The following is a 24,202-nucleotide window of genomic DNA, read 5'->3' on the forward strand; positions in this document are numbered from 1 at the left end:
TTAGATTATATTTCCATGTAGTAAGCTCTCAGCATTTTATGGGGCAAACAGGAGTTTAATAACAAAAGTGTTAGGTGGTTAAAACATACAGGAGGCCAAGCTTAATTGTTAGGCGTTTTAAGGTATCACAGAAGGGGTCACTTTGCTTAGGGGACTCAAGCAAAAACTCTGTTTTGAAAGGTTTTCCAAATGATAAAACATTGTTAGAAATGAGTGAGATTTTTCTATTATGTGTAAACTCTTCATCAGAAAGAATTAAGAATTTCTTATCCTTATATAATTGACCTAGGTTTTTTTTTTCATTAACAATAAAAAATAGTTACTGCCTGCATTGTTTTCACCCTGGGGCTTATTGGCCATAAAGTACTCTAAAAACAAATTAATTTGTAGAGCTTATTTTGACAAGAAGTAAATACAAAGGTAACGCATAGTTTGTATAGTGTTGTTATCATGGCACTCTTGGGCATAATTTATATATCAAGAAAATAAAAGGGCAAACATAACTTTCAATCTGATTGCCTGTAAAGAACTTAATTGAAAACAGTTTTCTTTTAAAAAGTGATTTATTTTAAATGTGCTTTTAAGAACAAAGGTCTTATTGATAACCATTTTAAGTGTTATCTCAGTGTGGGATTTAAGTAAAAGGTCAAATTTATAGAGGTATTTTTCGTATGACTCAGTTCTGATCACAGACAAACTATCAAGAAAATGAAATTAGTTAACATTCTCACATCTGAGTACTTGTCTAGAGAGGCAGCAACAACACCCCGCCCCCACCACCACACATACAGACTACAAGGAGAGAACTTTGGTTGAGAAACATGGAAAACAAAAAATTCAAAATGCTATTGTATAAATGTTCTTTAAGTAAGATAGTATTATATGATGGGAAAAGCACTGGATATGTTTCACTAGAAGAATAAACTTAAATCACATGTATGATTTTTGCAGTGTGGACAGATGAATCAGATTTTTTTCTTTCTTTTTTTTTTTTTTTTTGCCTAAAGTTATTTGCATTTATTCAACATATTCAAATCAAGGGCCCACATTTTATTTCAGGAAAGCTAATGTGGAATTTTTAATTTAACATTTACCTCCTGTCCAGTAGTTAATCTTTCACCCCTAGCCCCCTCAGCTTCCATCTCTGGAACATCTGTGACTTGTCTTTTTCCTGGATCTAGTGTGACTCCTACAAGTAGTTTATTGGCCAAATGAGAGTCAACACACCCGGTCATAGCAAGGAAGGCTCCGTTTGCCGATGGGCTGCGGGACTTGGGGCTCACAATATTTAGTCATTCAGCTACTTTTCCAAGGAATAAGGCCCAACCATTCGAGTAATTGACCTTTGCTAGTCTGGAGGTTCATCAGGGGCAGGGCAGGAAGGACCTTCCTTTCACTTTCCTTCTCAGTGCCGGAGCTCTCCCCAGCTTCATGGTTGACACCAGAACTGTGCGCTAAGGAGGGAGCAAGTGGCACCCACGTCCCTAGCACTACATGGTAAAAAAGTTCTCAGCTATCTAAAATATTAGACAATGACAGTCTCTTACTCCCTAGTGTTCCCTGATGGGGAACTTTTATACCATTGGATTTCATTGTCTTTATCCCATTTCCTGCTCTGGAAGTGGCTGAAAGGAGGTGCCTTCCTTTAGGAGTCTGATGGCCAGTGGGGCAGGAGGTTGGGCAGCAGCGAAGACCTCCAGGCCTCTGTCTGCATTCCTGATAGCCTCTGCCTTAGATGTGACTGATACTTCAGGCTCTTCCTGAACTTCTGTTGTAGGCTCTGGCAAACGGATGCCTGTCTTGACTCTTTTCCACTATGTTGTGTGTATTGGAGTCGGAGATAGTGGTTGATGTTGTCCTAGACTCTGCTTCCAGCTTGCCTATTTTCCGTTACTCCCTTCTGCCTTGCTAGCAGAACTCTGGTTTTCTTCATATATTGGGTGCAACATGCTGAGACCTAGACAGTGGATCCTGACTGGTCTAGGCAGGTTGGAATATTTTTTTCCAGTGGCCCTTGTAGCTTGAGGAAGCTCAGTAATCTAGTTCTGTCCAGTAAGACTTCAGCCACAAAAGTCCCCTGGGAGGAAGTGTGGAGGGACAAGAGAAGGCAGCCTCCTGAGAAAGTTTTTGTGCTCCCGATGAAAAGGTACAGAAATTGCTGGGCTTTTTGTCTCTTTATGTTGGCTTGAATGTGAATGTGTTGCCTAGAGCTGGTGCAGCCATTTTGTGACCATGAAGCACAGGTCTAACTGCTTGTTATATGAGAGAAACATATCCCCACCCACGTAAGCTCCTGTCACTGGAGGATTCCATTACTTGGTATAGAATTTCTGATTGTTACACACAAAAATTCTAAGATGTGCAAAGAGAATATAATTTCTTTATATTTTTTGTAACTTGATTTTACCTTCTTCCTGAGTTTCCGAGGTTGGATATGATGGCAGAGGCAGTGGTAGTAGACACTAACATTTATCAGTTAGTGATAATTTACTTTGGGTAAGTGACTCAGTTGTTCATTTTTCCTTCCACTTGCCCTGTACCTCTCCAAGATGACGTTTGGAGGAAATGGGTAGGAGTTCGTAAGCAGTGGCATGCTCAGCTGGCTTGCACTGACTTTTCAGAATGGATTGTTTAATTTTTTTTTTTTTTTGATTGCTTAACTTTTGGGAGTTTTGCAAGTCAGTTTTTATATACAGTCTTTATTGACAACTAAAAGCTTGCAATTAAATAAGTAATATTAAAAAGAAAGTTTAATCCTCAAAACTCATCATTTCCTAATTATGAACTACATTTGACAATTATCTGTACGATTGGAGTTATTTATGTCTATGGTATCTGTAAGTGGAAATACCATGTAATAGTACACTGCCATGTATCTCATCTATCCCAACTCTAAGGTCAATGGTATAATGTTGGTAGCTTGAAGTCGGCCTTGGTGGGAGCATTCATACCATAGAAATCTCCGAGTGCTACAAATGGGGGCTTTTTCCTTAGGAAGAGTCTCTTGTTAAGCATTTACTGGAGCTCTGTGGGTCTTACTTGACTTTAAGTTTTGAGCAGAGAGGAGGCCTCAATTCCACACATGCTTAGGCCCTTGTGCTCCTCCCTTCTCCACACCAGTGTCACTCATCTTCAGGTCACTGATAGTCCTTTGGTATCTGCTTCCTGTGAATTTGGGTCTCTGTTATTCTTATAAGGTCCTTATGGTTGGTCTTCCCCGGATAACTTGACTCGTGGATTCCTTCCTTGACGTTTGTGAGCAGAGGAAGACTTAGGGGTGTTACTACAGACCTTATTTCTTCTACTCACATCATTTTTCCTCCCATGAGACTCCTCCATGTTGGTGTGGAAGTCATTCTGGGATGCATTTTCCTCCTGGAGTCCTTTAGAGGAAGTGGGACAGAAACTCCTCTACTTTTGACATTTCCCTTAGCCTCTACCTCATAAGGCTCCTGTTGAGATTTAGGCCTAAGGCAAAGAAACCATGCCATGCTCGTCTCCTGGCTTATGTCTCTTACTTGAGGTCACCATTTAATTCCCCCTTGTGTGTGGTAGGAAATATTTCTAAATGCTGTCTTCCTCCCTGAGGAAGGAGTTGCCTTTTCCCTTTCTCTGAGGCCATCCTGGTGAAAAGGCCGCCTGAAAGCTGAATAGGAGAGAATGAATTAAAAATACATCTGTAGGCATAAAAATTATCCCCATCATGCTTATTCATATGAGTCATCCTGCCCAGCCTTTTACTTCCCAGAACTCCATTAATGACTCCAACGCTCCACAGATCTGAGAGTAAAAGGATTGAAGTGAAGAATAACAGACAGACATTTGTCACTGAAAAAGAATGAGTGGTTGCATTACCCTTTACCCTTGATATGTCAGGACTTAAAAAGATATCTTTTGCAATTAATAAAACCCTTGAGTCCTTTTGGGTACTAGAAATAAAATTGGAGGTAAAAAAAAATAAAATGGTCTTTAATAGGTTAAAATATACTGTTACAGGGACCAGTTTAGGAAGTAGGCAAAGAATTTTGCCAATGCTTTGCTATCTCTGCAACAGCTTTCTCAGTGCCCCTGGCACTTGTGTCTTCAACGGAGTCCCAACCCTCTGTCAACCGGTCCTTCCTACTATTAATTGTTAATGGCTTAAGATGTCACCACCCCCTTAATTGCATTTAAAACCTTAAATATGCTTTTACTATTTCTGGTTATGAATAACAACTCATGTTCATTTTAGAAAATATAGATAATCGTAATAAAAGTCACTAAAAACTGTTGCCTAGAGACAACCACCACTAATCCCATGGGGTGCATCCTTTATTAACCATTTTTCTACAAATTACTTTAAATGGCTGCAGAGAGTAGGTCATATTCATTTTTATTAGTTATAAATAACAACATATTTATGGTTTAACAGTAACTTCGAAACCTTTTACTGACATTTGGAACCTGTAGACAAGGACACTTGTGTTGGGGAGTTGTTCCTGGTGCACCTTAGATCACTCCATGCCTTTGTTGTTTTGCTTCTCAAACTCAGAAGTCTTTTCCTCCTCTTTTACGTCAGTTACAATCCTCCCTGTCTTTTAGGGTCCACTGGAGTCTTACGTGTTCATCCTCCTTCGAATTTCCTGCTAATGTTGCTCTTCCCTTTCCCTGAAGCCCTTATTACATGTGTTTGCTCACATAGTACTCGTTTGTGCATTTTCTCAAGTTGCAATTAATAAAATCCTTGAATCCTTTTGGGTACTAGAAATAAAATTGGAGGTGAAAAAGAATAAAATCGTCTTTCACCAAACTCCTTGTCTCACAGAAATGTTTAGGGCAGAAAGGGCCCTCATGATCACCCAGTCGGTTTAAACAATGAGACCCAGAGATCTTGTTATGTATAAAGATTCCGTGGCTGGGATTAAATCCCTGTTCTCCTGACTTCCAATCCAGCTTTCCAGTACTTCAAATTCCACCTCTTCGTTTATGAAGCTAGCTAATAAGCTTTATACGCAAGGAGCCACTAGTCGTATACTCTCCATTTTAAGGGTGAGGAAACCGAGGCCACGGTTGAGTAATTCAATGCAAAGTCAAACTGTGTAGTTGGTGGAAACTGTTCCTGCTTTTAACTCACGTGGGATAACTTCAGGGAAGAATTATTATTTTTTATTTTTTATTTTTTATTTATTTTTATTTATTTTTTATTGGTGTTCAATTTACTAACATACAGAATAACCCCCAGTGCCCGTCACCCATGCTCCCACCCCCCGCCCTCCTCCCCTTCTACCACCCCTAGTTCGTTTCCCAGAGTTAGGAGTCTTTATGTTCTGTCTCCCTTTCTGATATTTCCCACACATTTCTTCTCTTCAGGGAAGAATTAGATGAGAACTGAAAACCGGGTTTGACATGCTGGAAAATGCTGATTTTTTTTTCCAGGGGAATTTTGATATGGAAGCAGGATTGGGAGCAAAACTACGGCTTGGCTGTGAATGGAGGGTAGCCACAGCAGGGTGGTGGTTTGAGGACGAGGTGGGACTGAGGGGAGGCTTTATTGACCGTTGCTTATTGACTGTTTGGATGGGGAAGACTCAAGAACTGATGAAACATCTCAGAAAGGGAAGGCAAGGGTGGGATCAAAATGTGGGTGAGGTGACTAGTCCTGGAAAGGATTAGGATACTTTTCTTTTTAAATGAGAAGGAAATGGGGAAGATGGGTAGGAATAAAACCTGAAAGGTAGAAGGAATGGAAGTTGTGGATGACAGTTTTGTGTGTGTGTGTTTGGAATTTAGGCAGTAATGTTGTCTTAGGATAAAGGGGCTAAGGTTGGGATAAGGAACTTGAAAATTGTGGGACAGCTTTGGAGGTGCTGCTAAAGGGAAACGCAGTAGAGGGATATTTAGGGGAGGGCAGAGATTGGAGCTCTTAAATTTGTAATTTTGGTAATCAACCTGGTTTTGTGAGTCTCTCCAGTAGTTCCAGGACTCTCAGAGTCGGGGAAATATCAGAGAGTTTCTGGGGATTGTCAGGAGAGGGGACAGTAGGACAGGACAACGGGGCAAGAGAACGGAGATGTTGATGAGAACATCGTTGAGGGGATTGAGCAGGCCTCATCGTGTGTGTTACCCGCAGGCTCAGAACTCGTCGGACACCTACGTCCTGTTTGCTTACGCTTTTGTCGTACCTAGAGATGAAGAACGTACAGGTGTGCATAGGCTTGCGCATCACACTGCCAAAGTCCATTTCATCCACTCTCCGACCTTCCTGGCAAACCCTGGTTCTGGAGAAGAGGGAGGGAGGTCCCTAGTGAAGGTCACATTTTACTTTCCCTCGCATTCAGGGGTGGTGGGTGTATGCTGATGGATGGTAAAGGGAAGGAGATATTTTTCAGCCACCTACGGACCCCTGGAGTGCTGAGTCACTGTCTTCGGGATGGAAAGAGACAGCATGTCTTTCAGATCATGCCAGCAGTGACATCATGGTCAGAGAGTGTGCTCCTGTTAGATCAAGAGCCCCACGGGGCTCAAGGGAAAGCACAGGGCCTCATTTTTACGAGGCTAACTGGGAATAGCCATGGTTCTTATCAATTGCCACCTGCCATCAGCTGTTTTCTCTCCACCTGGTTCCAAGCAATCTAACACACTTATTAAAAGTTCAAACCGGCACTTACATCACCATCATAACATTGCTTACAATTCTAGGCCGAGAGGATTTCACTAATTTAATCAGTAGTCTGGTGATCAAAGGGAGAGGGTTCATTATGTGGGCATTGAGCCAAAGGAACAATTTCATGAGGGATTTTCCTGGCATTTCCTCTGGCCACAGGTATGGAAGGAAGAAGTGTCAGGAAGGGTTGATAAGCTGGGAGTAAAGGCCGGGGTTGACAGGTTGGACATTTGATGAGGTGGGGGAAGAGGTTTAATGGGAGAAGTAGCAAGGTAAGAATGTAGGGTCAGAGAGCGGGATTTTCGGGTTTACATTTTTACATGTTAGATGCATTCTGAGGCAGTGTTGTAGAGAGAGGAGGACATGAACTTGGGAGTCCGACCAGCATGGTTGCGAGGCCCAGCTCCCGCTGTCTCTAAATAAGGGTGCTGTGGCCTACCTACAGATCTATTGTGAGGGTTACAGGTAATGATGCAAAGTTACAGATAGGACGTCTGGCACTCTGTGAATACAGAGGACGTCAGACTGGCTGGGTCATCGACACGAACGCTGAGGTTAGGACTCCAGGGGAGAGAAAGACGTAGAGCCCGAGGCCAACGCCTTCAGGCACCCTGGGGGAGGGAATGGAAGAGGCTGGTGTTTCAGAATAGCACAGGCTTCAAAGAAGAGGATCCTCAGGAAAGACCACAGCGGTGATTTGGAGAAGACAATGGAGAGCGAAGGGGGACAGCCCTTTCACGCATGGGCCCGAGGAATGTGCTACCTCCAGTCACTCAAAGGTTTGTTCACGGCTGGATCCCAAGGCCAATCCATCCATACTCATCCTGCCTCTCAGGATTCTTCTCCTTCCTCCTCCCCGTCCCCCTCCGCTCCCCCGGGAATGAAGGCATGGTGGTCATTGCTCCCTTTTCTAGGGCCTTCTTCCTTTCTGGTCTTCCCCAGGTGAAGTCTACCCAGGATCACTATGGATTTGGGTGGTTGCTTTTCCGCTTGGTAGAGAATAAGGGTCGGGGCTGTGACTAGATCCAACTCATTAACTCCTTCCCCACGGAGAGCTTCCTTGGGAGAGACCCTACACCTTCTGGCAGGAGCAGGTGTCCCTTGTCTCTCCCCTACTCCTTTCTCTTCCTTTCCCAGCCCCTCTTCCAGCCCTTGGGGCTCCCGTCCTGGGGGCCGTACCGTCCCTGAGGCAGTGCTGCTCCCATCTTCTGCGGGGGAGGCCTTGTCCTTTCTTGTCTTTGCTCTTCAGATCATCCAGCTTGTGGGCAGCCAACGGTGGTGCCTGTGGGGTTGGGGTGGACTCGGCCTCGCGTGCAGGTGGCTTCAGGGCTCCAGAAGTGGAGGATCAGCAGCCCCGTCCGTGGGCCTGCTGCATTGGCCTGGCTGTTCCCGAGGCTCTGGGCGCGCTCTGTCCCCGGGCAGACTCACGCTGTTCCGTGTGGTTGGTTGGTCATCACTAGAAGGATCGTGTAGGACAAGAGCATGTGTACACGGTACGGGTGCACGTGCGTGTGTGCACACGTGTGACATTTGCAGAGCTGCCCTGTCTGCTGAGACCTGCGACCCAGGCCCTGGCCAGCCGGGCACCCCGCTTTCCTGGAGCGAAGAAGGCCCCGCTCAGCAAGCGTTTATGGCAAAACAGGCTATGGGAAGCATCGAACCCACTAGATTTTCACACATTAAATTTTGTTATTTTTACTTTCTTACATCAGGCCTTTTAAATCCTGGAAGGAGAGCAGACGTTTAGGGATGACTTTTTTTTTTCCTTCTGTTTGGAAATAAACTATGTTCATGTGGCAGTTCAGACGGGCTGCGTGGGAGCCCCTGGGGAAGCCCGGCGGGGGGGCAGGAGGAGGCCTCGGGGTTCTGTGCTTAAGCCCTCGACTGTGATCCTGTCCATGGGACACAGCGGAAAGGCACAGTTGGCATCTCACCCCCGGGGAACCGCCTGGGTTGTCTGGGCCAAAGTCAGACTTGGAGGTTTGCTTAGTCATTTCAACGCAGCTCCAGGAGCTGGGCCCCCGGAGTGACCCCTCGCTGTCGGTAGAGTGACACCTGAGGACCCGCCTGGCCCCACAGGTGTGGCTGGTGGCTCCGGCGCTGGCCTGTCACAGCCTCCCGGGCCTGCCGTGGGCATCCAGGTGACAACACTTGCTCCACGTCAGGTGGGCCGGCCGAGGCTTCAACATACTGCTGTATGCTGTTGCTGGAATAATCATACCCCACGTCGCTAGGCGGTTTCCCTGCACAGAGCGGTGGTTGGAGCAGGAGCCTGGGGCGTTGGCGTGTGTGCATGGGTTTGGATACTGGTTGTTTCCCGAGTAGACAAATCACTGAGCCCTTCTGGGCCTCTGTGTTTCCACTTATCAGAGGGATCCTGGCACTCACTTTTTAGTCTGGAAGAGAGGAGTCTTTATTTTCAATATTCCTGGGTCTAGAGACTCTACAACCACATTAAATAGCCCTTCTAAGTCAACGATTTGATGACAAACAAAATCTTTTTCTTTTCATTGGAAGTCAGAAGACCTACACTCTGGTCCCAGCTCAGCTGCTAAGTTAGTCATGTAGACATGATGAATTTAATCTTTTTGTATCTCTATTTCATCATGTGTAAAAAGTGATAAGGACGAAATGAGTTAATACCTAAAAAGCGCTGAAGGTGGTGGCTGAGACGCGGAGAATGCCCAACGAGGCCACTGCTATCATCACATCTGAAAGCACTTGAGAGCCAAAGTGCCAGTCAAGTTCTTCCCTCTGTGTTAGGTAGAGGATGGTATCGAGTCTTCTTGTCACTCTCTTGTCTGCATGGCCTCCATTACCCCCCCCAGCACCCCCCCAAGGCCTCCACTTGGGGTATTGATCCCCTTCTTCCCTCAATACCTCTCAGTGGCTCTCCTGAAAAGCCAGCCACCCTGAGCCGTGAATTTCCCAGGATTACCAAGTAACACCCCAAATGCATCCTACTGAAATTATTTGCCTTACATTCCATCTGTCAGGTGGGGATGTTTGCTTTATAAACTCCTCAGGCGTCTATCTTCTATGCGCGCTTGTGTAAAATGCTTTAGGTACTCAGATTGCTTTCTTCTGAAAGCCTAGCAGGGACCCCTGATTCTGGGGGTGTTGTTTGTGGAGCCAGGAGGGGGAAGGAAGGTGCATTCTGGATGTGGTTCTCTAAAGGAGGGTGGGTTTGGATAAGGTAAGGCGGTGGGGACTACGGCGGGAGGTGGCATTTGGGCCTTTAGTGTCTGAGGGCCAGAGAAGGGATGGGGGTGGTGGGGGGGAAGGCGGATGAGGGTTTGGAAGAGAGGTGAAAGTTTGCCAAAGATAGCACAGGGCAAGAATGACTGTCTCTGGATAGGCCTAGGCCAGACCTCAGCTCTTTCACTGTATAGATCTACGGGGAGGCCGTTTCGTTCTCTCACGATGGGGATTTTTCTGTCTCGGGCCCTAATCAAATACCTGATGCTATGACTTAATTTCCATAGTTTAACATTTTATATTTCCAAAGAAGGGAAGGGATTTGGAAAGGGAATCCCTTTTATTTTTTAGTGCCTTATGCCTTCTTTCTGGTGTTAAGGGGGCGTAGATAAATGTCCCCGTTTGCTAGGGCTGCTGTAAACAAGTGCCACGAACCAAGTGGCTTAGAGCGACAGAGATTTATTGTCTCATGATTCCGGAGGCCAGAAGTCTGAGGCCAAGATGTCAGCAGCGTTGGTTCCTTCTGAGGATTGTGAGGGAGATACTGGTTCCATACTTGTCTTTCTTAGCCTCCTGGCGGTTGCCTTCTCTCTGTGCATCTTCGCATTTGTCTTCTCTCTGTGCCCGTCTGTCTCCATGTCTAAGGTTCCACTTTTCATATGGACACCAGTCACACTGGGTTAGAGCCCCATCCACTCCGGTATGACCTCATCTAATTTAATTAATTGCACCTGCAATGACCCTGTTTCCAGCAAGGGTCACGTTGTGAGGAACTTCTGAGGTACTGGGAGTTGGGACATCGACATACAGATTTTTGGGGGAATCCCATTCAACCCATCACAGGAGGCTTGAAAGTCATCTCTCTGTGTATCTGGGTTCATAGGACAAGGACCAGTTTTCTCTAAATTCTGTTCCTTTGTTGGAGGTGATAACATGTGATATCCTTCCCCCCACGGTGTCTGCGTATCATGCTGTATCATATTTCATCTGATATGATAATCCTATGGTGCTGACGTCTTATCGGATGAAGATGGTAAGAACTTTTTCTTCATGGGTCATTCTTCTTAGAATAGTTGTGTAATTTGAAGCCGAAAATCACTTGCTTAACTGATTTACAAATGTAATTTAATATTGCTAAGTGTCAGATGATAGGATAAATTTTGGGATGTCTTTACTGGAGTCTCCAATGTATGAGCCAGGGTAGACTAACTCAGTGAGTCCAGCACTATCCCCTGGCGCGCCAAAAGCAGCCATTTCTTTCTCATATTTTGGACCTAGTGTTCCTGGGCTCATTTGCACACGTAATTTGTACATTTGAAATTTTGGCATTAAGCAGACTGTGGGGGAAGGAAGGGCTTTTCATCTTACCCGGTGGTTTCTATTTGTCTGAGCATCTGGACTGCTCTCAAGAAGAAGGCATCTTAGGGGGCACCTGGGGGGCTCAGTGGTTGAGCATCTGCCTTTTGGTTCAGGTCATGATCCCGGGGTCCTGGGATCGAGTCCTGCATCAGATTTCCCCCGGGGAACTTGCTTCTCCTTCTGCCTGTGTCTCTCATGAATAAATAAATAAAATCTTAAAAAAAAAACCATTTTATTGGAGTAAATGTGGGTCTGATTTGAACTACCAGACTTCTGATTTGAAGAGGCTGGTTGGTGCCCATGAGAAACCAACAGAAGCCAAACACAACCTCCAGAACCCCTAGAAAACGCTAGTGAGTTTAAGGAAGCATGCTGCAGAAAAACAGGAAAGAACCTTTTGGAAATGTACCTAATTTAATCTTATTATAAACCTCTTACCACTAAGAAGCTCCTGATGCTCTCTTCTTAACTTAGATTTTTGATTATTGCATATATGTTTATTGCAAGCACCTCAAATTATTTAGGAGGAGGGACAGTCATAAATAAAGACCACATTATTTTTTTTATAATAATAGAATTCATAAGCAGAACCTTAGTACTTATTTCTGCTCATTATTCATTTTTTCTTTGTAGCTGACTTTCTACATAGGATACATACTCGGCGACAATAAAGGCCACATGTTTAATATTCAGCAAGAGCTTATCCCCTCCCCCCTCATCTGTCTTTTCATCTGTCTACTTCATTAGTTTTACAATTGCTGCTTCTTCCAGTCGAATCTAAAGGAGCTGGTAACGTGGAAATGTCATATAGGGGTTGACAAGCAAGGAGAGACATGGAGGAGCTTTGTCTCTCACCCCACATATAACACTATATTGCAGTGTCCTAGAATATTTGTCGCCATGGCTGGTGCTCAGTATACTTCTCTGTGTGCTTTTTCCATGTCAAACAGAATTAACAGATAAAAGTCCATGTGTCATGTTAATAAAAGCCTGCTTGTGCATGTAATAAAATCTGTCTGATGCTGTTAAGTCGTAGGCTATCTTTTTTTTTATTTTATTTATTTTTTAATTTATTTTATTTTTTAGTAGGCTATCTTTTTACTTTATCATTTTCTTAAAGATTTATTTATTTATTTTAGAGGTGTGTGTGTGTGTGGGGGAGGGACAGAAGGAGAGGGAGAGAGAGAATCTCAAGCAGACTCTCCACTGAGCCAGGAGCCCAGTGTGGGACTTGATCTCATGACCCTGAGATCGTGACCTGAGCCAAAATCAAGAGTCGGATGCTTAACTGACTGAGCCACCCAGGAGCCCCATCTGATGTCTTTTTAATCACTCTATTATTTTGTTATAGGGCACAGATTGTGTGTGTGTGTGTGTCTGCAGCATATACACCCTTACCATAGGTGTATTACATATATGTATCATAGAGATATTAAAATCACGTCTAACACCTGTCCTCGTAAGGACATACCTGAATATCTCACATCCAGTAACAATCATCAAATCCTTTTTCTTTTTCTTTTTTTTTTTTTTTACCAACATTTTATTATAAGATTTTCAAACCTGCAGAAAAGTTGAACGAGTTTGATAGTGAACAACCATATGCCCACCGTTTAGACTCCATGGCTAACATTTTTGCCGTACTTGCTTCTTCACATGTAGATCTCCACGTGCCTATCTGTCTATTTATTAACACATCTCCTTTTGGGGATACATTTCAAAGTAAGTTGCAGGCATCAAGACATTCATTCCTGGACACGTCAGCATGCATTATCTTTAACCAGAGTCAATTATTTTCTATGTTTTTTTTTTTCCCCTATGAGGTGAAATACACATACAGAGAAATGTACACATCTGAACTGTGTCGCTGGAGAGGCTTTGGTAAGTGCATACGGCTGTGGAACCGGACCACTGTTCGGAGGTAGAACATTACTCTCATTCCAGAAAGTTCCCTTCTCACTCCTTCTCGGTGAGTCCTCCTGCCCTCACGCCCACTGCAACAGGTATCTTGATTTTTTTTTATTAATCATAGATGAGTCTTGCTTATTTTGGAGCTCTCAGCTGGAGTCATACAACTGCTTTCGAGAATAAAAAAGGTTTTCTTTTATTGTTAATACCATTTAAATTGTGGGATAGGGCAGCCCGGGTGGCTCAGCGGTTTAGCGCCGCCTTCAGCTCAGGTCATGACCCCGGGGTCCTGGGATCAAGTCCCGTATTGGGCTCCCTGCGGAGAACCTGCTTCTCCCTCTGCCTCTGTCTCTGCCTCTCTCTGTGTCTCTCATGAATAAATAAATTTAAAAAATTTAAAAAAAGAAAATTCAGTAAATGCCTAGGATAATTAAATGTGGCTCTCAGGGTCCTAAAGGACTTTAAACGCCATCGATTATTGTAGGTGGGAGCACTGCCCAGGGCAGGCCGGCCGGCCTGAGTCCAGGTGGCAGGGGACGCCTCCACCTATGTTCTTGGGCAAGTCACTTCCCGTCAAGTTTTCCCCTGTGGAATGAAAAAGTGCAAAGCTCTTGGAAGGGAGTCCAGTGAGCAATCAAATAGGCACAAGTCTGCGGTCGTCTGGCCAAGGATTACTGGTTAGTCATGGGGACACTGGGCTGGCTGGCTGCCCCAGGGACAGGGACAGAGGGGACAGCGGGGGGCCCTGGGCGCTTCTCCTCAGGCCCTTCTTCTCCTTTCCTCCCTCTCTTTTTCTCCCTTTGCCTTCTGTGCCCTCTTGGCCTCTGCTTTCTCTCCCTGCCCCCTTCCTCTGCTGGGCCTGAGGTCACCGTGCGGCCCCCAGGCCTCCGGGCCTTCCGGGCACCTCTGCCCCCCAACCCCGGCCTTGCTCCCCCTCACCCCCCCGTAGACTGCAGGGGCACAGGCTGGGGCTGCGGGGCACACTCGTGTGAGCTGGGGTCGCAGGCCTAACCGGCTGCTTCGGCCTCAGGCCCCGAGGGTGGGGAAGGCGAGTTCTCAGGATGACAGGAGGACCGCGGCCACCCAGCTCAATCACATTCTCACGTCTAAGACGTGCGAGGCAATGTTCGAAACATGTCAGAATGGTTTAAAAAGTCTTTGAGGGTCTTTTTTTTCCCCTGAACTTTTTTTTCCTTCTCTTTAAACGTCCAGTGTGATGCTTATAAAAAGCTTTACACATAATAGACATATAATAGGTATTCAGCAGGTTTTTGTTGGTCACAAGAAGTGCAATAAATTAAAGAGATCATGAGAGATTACTCTGTATTTAAGGGACTGCGATTTTCTACTATTTTTAGCCAAAGAACAATTTGCACTTTTGAATTCCAAAATTACTCATTACCGATTGGGAGCTGGACTATTTTGTGAAAGCTGGTTGCTGTATAATATTATATGATGGTGAGGTATCTTTGTAAGTTTAGTCTTGCTATATAGTGAATTTTGAATTTTAGTCTTGATATTAGTGAATTTTGAATAAACACAGTTAAAAAAAAAACCCTCTGGCTTATTTATCTTCATGTAGCTTGCCTGGCTCACAAAATTTTATTTCAATAGTCACTTGAAAGTAAATTCCTGAATTTTTTGGATTGTATAGAAATATCCCAGGAACCATTTCTGGGCTGAACAAGACTTTTTTTTTAATCAGTTCCTGAGACATAGGAATATATGCTTGAAGTTGGCTGTGGCTGTAGCCACTTTACATTTCTGGATATGGTGATACGATTTTTAATTAGTCACAGCCACTGGTGAAGACAGATGACTAATTTTAAAATGCTCGGCAGGCTCATGGGCATTGTATCCTGCTAACAATCTTCACAGATTATTCCTTTTGTCTAACTTAGATTTCTCTGGGTGAGATTTAGACTCATTTCCTCTGGTTCTGCCTTTGATGGTGACTAAGGCCAGCTTTATCCCTACGGCTGAAAACTGCTGGGTGCCGAGGCAGTAGCTTTCCTCGAGGGCCCAGTTACCCTGGAGAACCAGCCTGGCCCCTATGTCCTTGTCTCCTCCACGGGAGAACATGGAGTCCCTTTTTCTCAGAGCCGGTTATGGCTTAACCATCCTGCACCTCTCAGAGGTGTGACATGTGAGTCCTTGGACCTCTGGTGAGAACAGTGGACTTCTTTCAGGGATGAGCTGCGAATACTTCAGCACCTCTCTTGGTACCAAGCACCACGAGGTGTTGGAGGACCTCACAAACCCCTAGAGATCCACATGTGCTCTAAGTAGAGCCAGACTTTCAGTATCAGGATCCTTAATTTGTGCCATAGGAAGATGATGTCTGTGGAAATGGCTTGCCTCTTCCGTGTCTAGATTTTCTCAGTTTAGCCCGACTCTATGTGTTAAGAGACATATTATAGAAAGCATGCTGAGATTAGAGAGTTCTGCTGAATATCTAGGAGTTTATATCTAGAATAATGGGATGAGCTATGTCCTAGGCCATAAATCTGGGTATCCTTGTTCTAAAATGAGACATTGCCCAATTACAAAGTCTACTCTATTTAAAGCAATATGAGCCTGGAGAAATAATTTTTCTACAAACCCCCTTTGGAAATCAGGATGAAGGTAGCCTAGTTAAAATGTTGCTTGGAGACTTTCACGGAGAGTAAAGTAAAATTTCAGGATGGCACATGGCACGACACCATTCAAATTGCTCTGCAGAGTGTGGATCTTCCTTAGGCAGGACCAACCCACTTTGCTACTAAAATGTTGAAAAAATGAGTGCCTTTTCTTGATTTTAAGAAGAAGAATTTTCCCAGCATTATTTTTTTTATTCCAATAATACTTTCTTAAGCTTTGATATCTGATCTCTGCTAGAGTCTAGTGTAAGAGAGTATCTGATTAAACATAGCACATTAACTTAAAAAAATTTGAATATCAAGATTTCAAAAATATCATTACTTTTATGTACCCCACCACCTGAAAAGCTTTGAGAACAATTGATATGGTATAAAGAACACTGAAGTATCAGGAGGACCAAGTTCTAATTCTAGCACTGCCACTAACTAGCTAGGTGTCTTTGGGGCGTCAAGAGAAGCTTCATGACAGAGGAAGGATATGAATGGGATCCTGAAAGAAAGTCAGATTTTGGATAGGCAGAGATAGGTAGATTAGGTCATTTCAAGCGGAGGAGAGAGGGAAAGGGGAGCAAAGACTTGAGAAGAACAAGGTGAATGTGGGTTGTCAGATAGTACATCTGCTTGTCATGAAATGTTTTTGCTTAGTTTGGTTAGGCTCAAATGCAGGCCTGGTGTCTCTGTTCTCATCTGTGATCTCACCTGGGAACATATGTCAGTTTATCATGCCACACTGGATTAAAAGAGTTCCACAGGCCGAGGGGGACCCTGACACCAGATATTGATGTTATAAACCATATAATACATTGCAATTGATTTTTCTTTGAATAATCAATTACCTTTTAATGAATTAATAAATAAAAAGATGAGATTACTCACATTGTATCTTCCACTTGAAGGTCTTTGGCAATGAATTTTTCGCTTTATTTTGTCTGTGCTTTCATTTTGCCTTCATTTTTGAAGGATATTTTTGCTGGTTATAGAATTGTAGGTTACAGCTTTTCTCTTAGTGCTTTAAAGATGATAGTCTGTTGTCTCTTGGTTCACATTGTTTCTGATGAGAAATCAGTGATATTTTTAATTATTAGTGTGTTGGTGATATGTCTCTTTTCTCTGGTTCCTTTAAAGATTTTCTCCTTATCATTGGGTTTTTTGCAGCTTGATTATGATGTGCCTTGGAATCTGTATGTGTGTATTTTACTTGTGGTTTATTGAGCTTCTTGGATCCTTAATCCAGGGAACATTCATTCAAGAAAAATGGCTGAATTTTGGTAAGATTAGAAAGTGTTGTGGTGTATAACTTGTCCCACCCAAACCCTTCACTTGTTCCTGGATCTACATTAGCCTTGAAAACCAATAGCCTGTAAATCATAGTTAAAACCAGCAGTCTGGTAGGCACCAGAGAGGGTGGAATGAGGCTGAATTTCCTTCAAATCCCCATTCTCAGAGACTTACCATTATGGACCTATCTGGTGGTTCATTGGAAGGCCCCACTTGCAGGGCTGTTTTTATTTGGTCAAAGTTAGAGCTCATTTAATGTGAATAGTTGTTTCATTGGGAATGTTTGTTAAAAACAATGAGAAATGAATATTGAAATCTCAGCTGCCAGTGAAGCCGTGAATAACAGTTGAGTCAAACAATAGGCTAACCAAAATGGTTTAAAAGGAATATCTGAGGAACTAAATGTCCACAGGGGGCTTTGAAAGCCTGTGACATATTTCCGGGAATCTAAAAGATCACATTTACATATGGGATTGTGTGAGCCCAAGCTGTGCACATACTCAGGAAAGACCTCTGAGCTCTGGCTAATCTTGAGGCTCTGCAAGAACAAAAAGTATAGGCTAAGGTGCAGTTGTAAACTGCCTGGGTGACTGTTGAAAGCATGCTTAAAAATGCATACAGAGTCCCATAGCAAAGACTGGGAAACTTACTGATTCCAAGGGAATCTTTAATTTATTTTTTTATTTTTATTTTTTAAAATTTTTATTTGAATCTTTAATTTATTAGCTGAACACCTAACTGAGCAGAGATTTCAGTGGCTACATGCCATAAAGAATGCAACCTTATGGAATTAGTTCAGAAAAGTCATTAGCCCATAGGCACACCCTCACTATCACCAATAACAACAAACCCTAGGGAAGATTGTACTCTGCAGTTGCCACATTATATTATTTAAAAATCTAGTTTTCAACAGAAAATTATGAGATATGCAAAGAAATAAGAAAGTATAGCTCATACACAGGAAAAAAAGTCAACAGAAACTGTCCCTGAGGAAACCCTGATGTTGGACTTTCTAGAAAAAGTCTTTAAAATGCTATTTTAAATATGTTCAAGGAGCTAAAGGAACATATGAAAATGATATCCCACCAAATAGAAAATATAAAAAAGAGAAATTGTAAAAAAAAGATCCAAATAGAAGTTGTAAATTGAAATAGTATAGAATGATAAGTTGAAAGTTAAAATAAACAAAATAAAAAATTCTTTAGAAGGGCTCAGCAGTAGATGTGAGTAAGTAGAGGAAGAATCAGAGAACTTGAAGGTATCATTCGAAATTATCTAGTCTGAGGAAAAAAGAAAAAAAAATGATGAAAATAAACAGAACCTCAGAAACCATGGGACACTATCAAAGTATCAACATATGTACATAATGGGAGCACCAGAAGAACAAAAGAGAGAGAAAGGGGCAGAAATAATAATATAAGAAATAATGGCTCCAAACTTTCCAATTTGAGGGAAAACAATAATCCACAAGTAATAATAATAATAATAAAAACCCTGAATGAACTCTGAATAAATATCTTTAAAAAAAGTTCTACATCTAGACAGATCATAATCAAACTGTCAAAAGCCAAAGACAAAATGTTAAAAGTTAATAAGTTTCATTGATTTTTCAAAGAACCAATTTTTGGTTTTGTTGATTTTATCATCTTTTTAGTCCCTATTTCCATTATTTCTACTCTAATCTTTAGTATGTCTTTCTTTCTGATTGTTTGGGTTTAGTTTGATAATTTTTTCTGGTTTCTTGAGGAATTTTTCTGGTTTCTTCTAATTAGGTTATTTTTGAGATCTTCTTTTTAAAAATAAGAATTTATAGCTATAAATTTTCCACTAAGCACTGCTTTAGCTGTGTCCATGTTTTGGTATGTTGTATAATCATTTTCATTCATTTCAAAGTATTTTCTAAGTTCCCTTCTGATTTTTGCTTTTACACAGTGGATAATGGTAATGTGTTGTTTAATTTCCACATAATATGTGTGAGTTTCACAATGGAATGCTGCATTCCATTATGGTTGGAGAACATACTTTGTATGATTCCAGTCCTCCTTTTGAATTTATTGAGACTTGTTTTATGGCTTGACCTATGGTCTGTCTTGGAGAATGTTCCATGTGCAATGGGGAAGAATGTGTATTCTGCTATTGTTTGGTAGGATATTCTATAGACGTGTTAGATCTACTTGGTTTATAGTTTTGTTCAAGTCTTCTTTTTCTTTACTGATCTTTTATCTAGTTCTTCCCCCAGTAGGGAGAGTATTGAAGCTTCTAACTATATTATTGGATTATCTAATTCTCCCTTCAATTCTGTTAGGTTTTGCTTTATGTATTTTGAGGCTCTATTATTAGATGCATATGTTTATAATTCTTATCTTTTCTTGATGTACTGAACTTTATATCATTACAAAGTGTTCTTTCTTAATCTTTGGCACATATTTTTGTCTTGAAGCCTATTTTATTTGATGCTAGCAAAGCCACTCTGGTTCTCTTGTTGAGTGTTTGCATGGTATGTCTCTTTCCATCTTTTTATTTGAACCTGTTTTATCTTTGAGTCTAGAGTATGTCTTATAGATGTCATATAGTTAAGTCATTGTTTTTTATCCATTTGCTAATTTCTGCCTTTTAATTGGAGTGTTTATTTACATTTCATGGCTTACAAAGGTAAGGTTTAGCTATTTTTTTCTATATACAAATGTTATGCCTTCTTTGTTTCTCCATTCTTACGTACTGCCTTCTTTTGTGATGAGTAGATATTTTCTAATGTAGCATTTCCACTTCTTGTCTTTTCCTTTACTGTATTTCTATTTTCTTATTGATTTATCTAAGGATTACAATTAATATCTTAATTTATAGCAATTTTTGTACCTCAGGGAGGCTTATTCACATGTTATTCATGTGATTATTCAGAGATACAATAGGAGATATAGTATAGAACTTTTTATTGACATCAGAATAGTTATTCATATTATATGTAGTTTTGTTAATTGTTGCAAGTTTTACTTGCTACTTACCATATTAAAAAAAGAGAGAGCTAAAAGTATAAAACGCTTAGAAAAAAATAGGTGTAAATCTTTGTGACCTTGGATTAGATAATAGTCTTTTAGACATATCACCCAAAGCATAAGCAAACAAAGAAAACATAGGTAAATTGGATCTCACCAAAATAAAAAACTTTGAACTTCAAAAGACATTATCAAGAAAGTAAAAATAAGCTCTCATAATGGGGAAAAATATTCACAAATCATACATCTGATAAAAGTGTAGCCAGAATATATGAAGAACTATTACAATTTAACAATAAAAAGACAAATAACTCAATGAAAAATGGCAAAATATTTGAATAGACAGCTCTCTTTCCTTTTTTAATTTTATTTAATTTTATTTATTTTAAAAATTTATTTATTTATTTATTTTTAAATTTTCTTAATTGGAGTTCAATTTGCCAACATATAGCATAACACCCAGTGCTCATCCTGCCAAGTGAATAGGCAGCTCTGTAAAGAGGTGTATAAATGGTCCATAAGCACATGAAAAGATGTTTAACATCAATTGACATTAGGAGAATGCCAATCAAAACTGCAGTGTGGTATCACCTAACACCCGATAGAATTTAAAATAAAAAAGGCAGACAACCACAAGTGTTGATGAAGATATGTAGAAGTTGGGAATGTACATGTTACAGCCACTTTGGAAAACAGTTTGGTAGTTCCTCAAAAATTTAAACGTGGAGTTCCTACATACAACCTAGTGATTCTGCTCCAAGGCATATGCCCAAGGGAATTGACATCACGTGTCCACATAAAAACTTGTGTATGGATGTTCATAACAGCATTATTTACAAGCTAAATGTGGACACAGCCCAAATGTCCATCAACTAATTAGCAGAGAAACAATATGTTGTATTTTTATACAATGAAATATTGTGTGGCTACAATCAGGAATTAAGTACTGATATATACTACGTGAATGAACTTTGAATAATTTACACTAAGTGAAAGAAGTCAGGCACCAGAGGCCATGTGTTGTATGTTCCCATTTTATGAAATGCCCAGAATAAGCAAATCCATACAGAAAGTAGATTAGTGGGGGCGCCGGCATGACTCAGTAGGTTAAGTGTCTGCCTTCAGCTCAGGTCATGATCCCGGGTCCTGGGATGAAGTAAATTAGTGGTTGGCAGGGGCTGGGCAGACAGGAACATAAGAAATGACTGCTAATGGATTTCTTTTTAGGGTGACGAAAATGTTCTGGAAATAGATAGTGGTGACAGTTGCACAGCGTTTTGAATGTGCTAAAGACCACTGAATTGTACTCCTTAAAAGGGTGAATTTTATGGTATGTGAATTATATCTCACTTTAAGAAAATGCCAGTTAAGAGAGTATGGAAAAATACCTGTTTAGTAATCCTCAGAGCTGTCAAGGTCACCAAAAACAAGCAAAGTCTGACCAACTATCACAACCCAGAAGAGTCTAAGGACACCTGACGGCTAAATGTAATTTAGTATCCTGGGTGGGATTCTGGGTTCGTAAAAGAATTATAGGGAAAATCTGAGGAAATTTGAGGTAAGTATAGACTGTAGTTAATAACAATGTATCATTATTGTCTCATTAATTGAGAAAAATATACCATATAGTAGATGATACTAATGGGGGATACTGGTGTAGGGTATTTGAGAATTCATGGTACTATCTTCACAACAATCTAGAAGTGTTTTAAAATATGAAGTTCATTAAGAAAAAAAGTAACAGGGAAAAATGTAATTAAGAGCCTATTGGATTATTAGGCATGAATTCCCAGAGAGAAACGAATCCCTGAGACTCCTTCTAACTTTAGAAACGTGATTTCCAGTGCAGTTTGGCCAGTTGAGTTTTGGTCTGTTTCACAGTCCCCTTCCCAGGCAGGCCAGGGTTAGCCCTCCGGCTGTGGGCTCGAGGGCGACAGGAAGCACTGAGTGAAAACTTCTGTCGGCCCAGAACACCCCTGTCGGGTGCATCCTCACCCACACTGTGCACAACTTCGGTTGTTCTTTGGAACTACTATCGTGTCACGTCAAAGCGATGCACTGCGTTTGTGGCAGGCATCACTGAGGTGCTTATTTCGTCAGACGCCTGGGAGAGGCCAAGGCGAACACAGCGCAAAGCACACATTTGGCTACTAGCTGCACACGTGGTCAGTACAGTTGTGATGTGATGCTAAGCATGATGAAGAGCAGGGTGCTTTGAGAGGATCTCACCTCATTTGGCAACTGGAAAGGTTCTGGAAAGAGTGCACTTTTAAGCAGAGAGGAAGGACCAGTAGGAGTTCTTCAGGTGAAGAAGTGGGAGGGGCATTTGTGGCGGAGGGAGTGGCATTGGGAAGTGTCTGAAGGAATGGAAGGAAGGCCCTCGTGGCTCTGAGGTGCAGGGGCAGATGCTGGCAGGGGGGTGAAGGGGAATACTGGTGTGAGATTGTGCTGGAGAAGTATGAGGGGGTTATTAGAAAGTCATTGAAAGTTTTTAAGCCTGACGTGTTTTGGTCAGATTTGTTTTAAAAATCCAGGGCTCTGAGTGCAGTGTATGGATTTGGGGGGCAATGGCGGAGTAGGGGGGCCAGTCAGGAGAGTAATATTGAAGGCGAAGGTGACAGGGGCTTAGACAGGGTGAGTGTGACGAAGAGAAGTCAGTTGAGTTGACTGAAAGCTAGGAGGTGGAATCAACAGAAAAGTTCACGGAGTGATAACAATTTCTAGACACAGGTAACGTGAGTACACAGGTAGCTTTTACTATAAAAAAAAGAAATCAACACCAAGTACGTCTTAAGAGGCAAAAGACAAAACAACGACTGCACTAATGAACCCAAGGATAAGTTAAAACCAAGGCTCTGGTCTGAAAAATAATAGGTTAGATATCATGATAAAATGCCTGATTTTTGTTTTAAATCATAATTATTTCTGCAAAATAGCTACTATTTATCCCCCTAAAATTTTGGCTTGCTCTTTATCAAATTATATAAGGTCTGTCACCGAAGGTTAGTGCCTGTTTTCCACATTGCCCACGGCGGGACAGCAGCGGTGCGTCTTGGGACATGAGGCCCAAGAGGGTGCCCAGTTGAGAGGAACTCTCCGAGGCCGGCCGGGCACCGATGTCAGTGCCCGGTGAGATGGGTTCAGGACGCGGTCCCAGGGAGGGTGTTCAGTGGCCAGGCAGGCCAGGGGCAGGGGCAGCTGCGACTCTGTGGACGGACTCATGCCCTCCGCGTCTACAATCCCCACAGCTGCTGCCTGGCTGCGTTACAAGGGTGTCTCGGCCGAAGCCTTTGCTGTCTGAAATCCGGCCTGCGCACAAGCCTCAGACTATATTTTACAAGTTCATTTTCTAACACGCAGGCCCACTTTTATGGCATCTGGAGCATTTTGCTGAATGGCTTGGTGGTGCACTGCTGACCAGACAGCACATTTCCAGATTTAGATTATAAGAGAAAAACAGCAAGTGGTAAGTTCAGCTGCAGGTCAGTGGCTACTCGCACTGCAGTTCCCTGACTGCGCACGGGGTGCTTTGTCCCATGGGACCGGTACGGTGAAGCATGGAGATGGCCCTAGGTGCTTGCTTTTACAACTGTGGGCCACACTCACATTGGCGGTGTGCTGCTACCAGTGTAAACATTATTCTTAATATCAGAGAGCAAACTGGGGGGAGTGGCGAGAGCTGGCGTGCAAAAACTGGGATAACGTTGCCAGTGGACACTCTTCTTATTTTCTGGACATTCACGCGTGATGGGAGGTAGGTGCAGCTTATAAAAGACAGAGGTGATGAGAGACATTAGCCAATGTTTACTGATTTTACTTCAAACTGTGTGCATCCTACATGTTTTAGGTTCTTGCTGGAGTTGGGATAACTTAGAGGGGACGTAAGGATGTTCATTGACGAACAGTCTTCTGAAAGAGTCAGGAGTTCATACATGATTCCACAAGGATCAGAGACTCCTGGAGCTTTGCAAATTATGATCGTATAACTTTTGTCCGATCTATCCAATCTGTCTAATTTAATTCTAAGAATGAGGGAGGATTAATTAAGATGGTCGTAGTATTAAATATATGAAACCTTGATTTTAAATGATGGCTGTCAGCAAATTTGCCATCACCGAGAATGAAAATTTAAAAACGTTTGTGCTGGAGATAGCAGACATTGCTTGGTCACCCACAGGCCCTTA

At 42.2% G+C, this 24,202-nt stretch overlaps 1 protein-coding gene across 5 annotated transcripts in view; it reads left to right on the forward strand.

Moving 5' to 3' along the window:
- Positions 1-2,362: 2,362 nt before the first annotated feature.
- LOC144288111 (uncharacterized) overlaps positions 2,363-24,202 on the forward strand; it is a 57,157-nt gene continuing 35,317 nt past the window's right edge. For all 5 annotated transcript variants that reach the window (XR_013356104.1, XR_013356103.1, XR_013356105.1 and 2 more), the window contains exons 1-2: positions 2,363-2,496; positions 13,024-13,169. The gene's annotated coding sequence lies outside the window, so the exon portion shown is untranslated. The remainder of the gene's footprint in view (positions 2,497-13,023; positions 13,170-24,202) is intronic.

The sequence above is a fragment of the Canis aureus genome, chromosome 17 (genome assembly GCF_053574225.1).
Source record: "Canis aureus isolate CA01 chromosome 17, VMU_Caureus_v.1.0, whole genome shotgun sequence".
Lineage (NCBI taxonomy): Eukaryota > Metazoa > Chordata > Mammalia > Carnivora > Canidae > Canis > Canis aureus.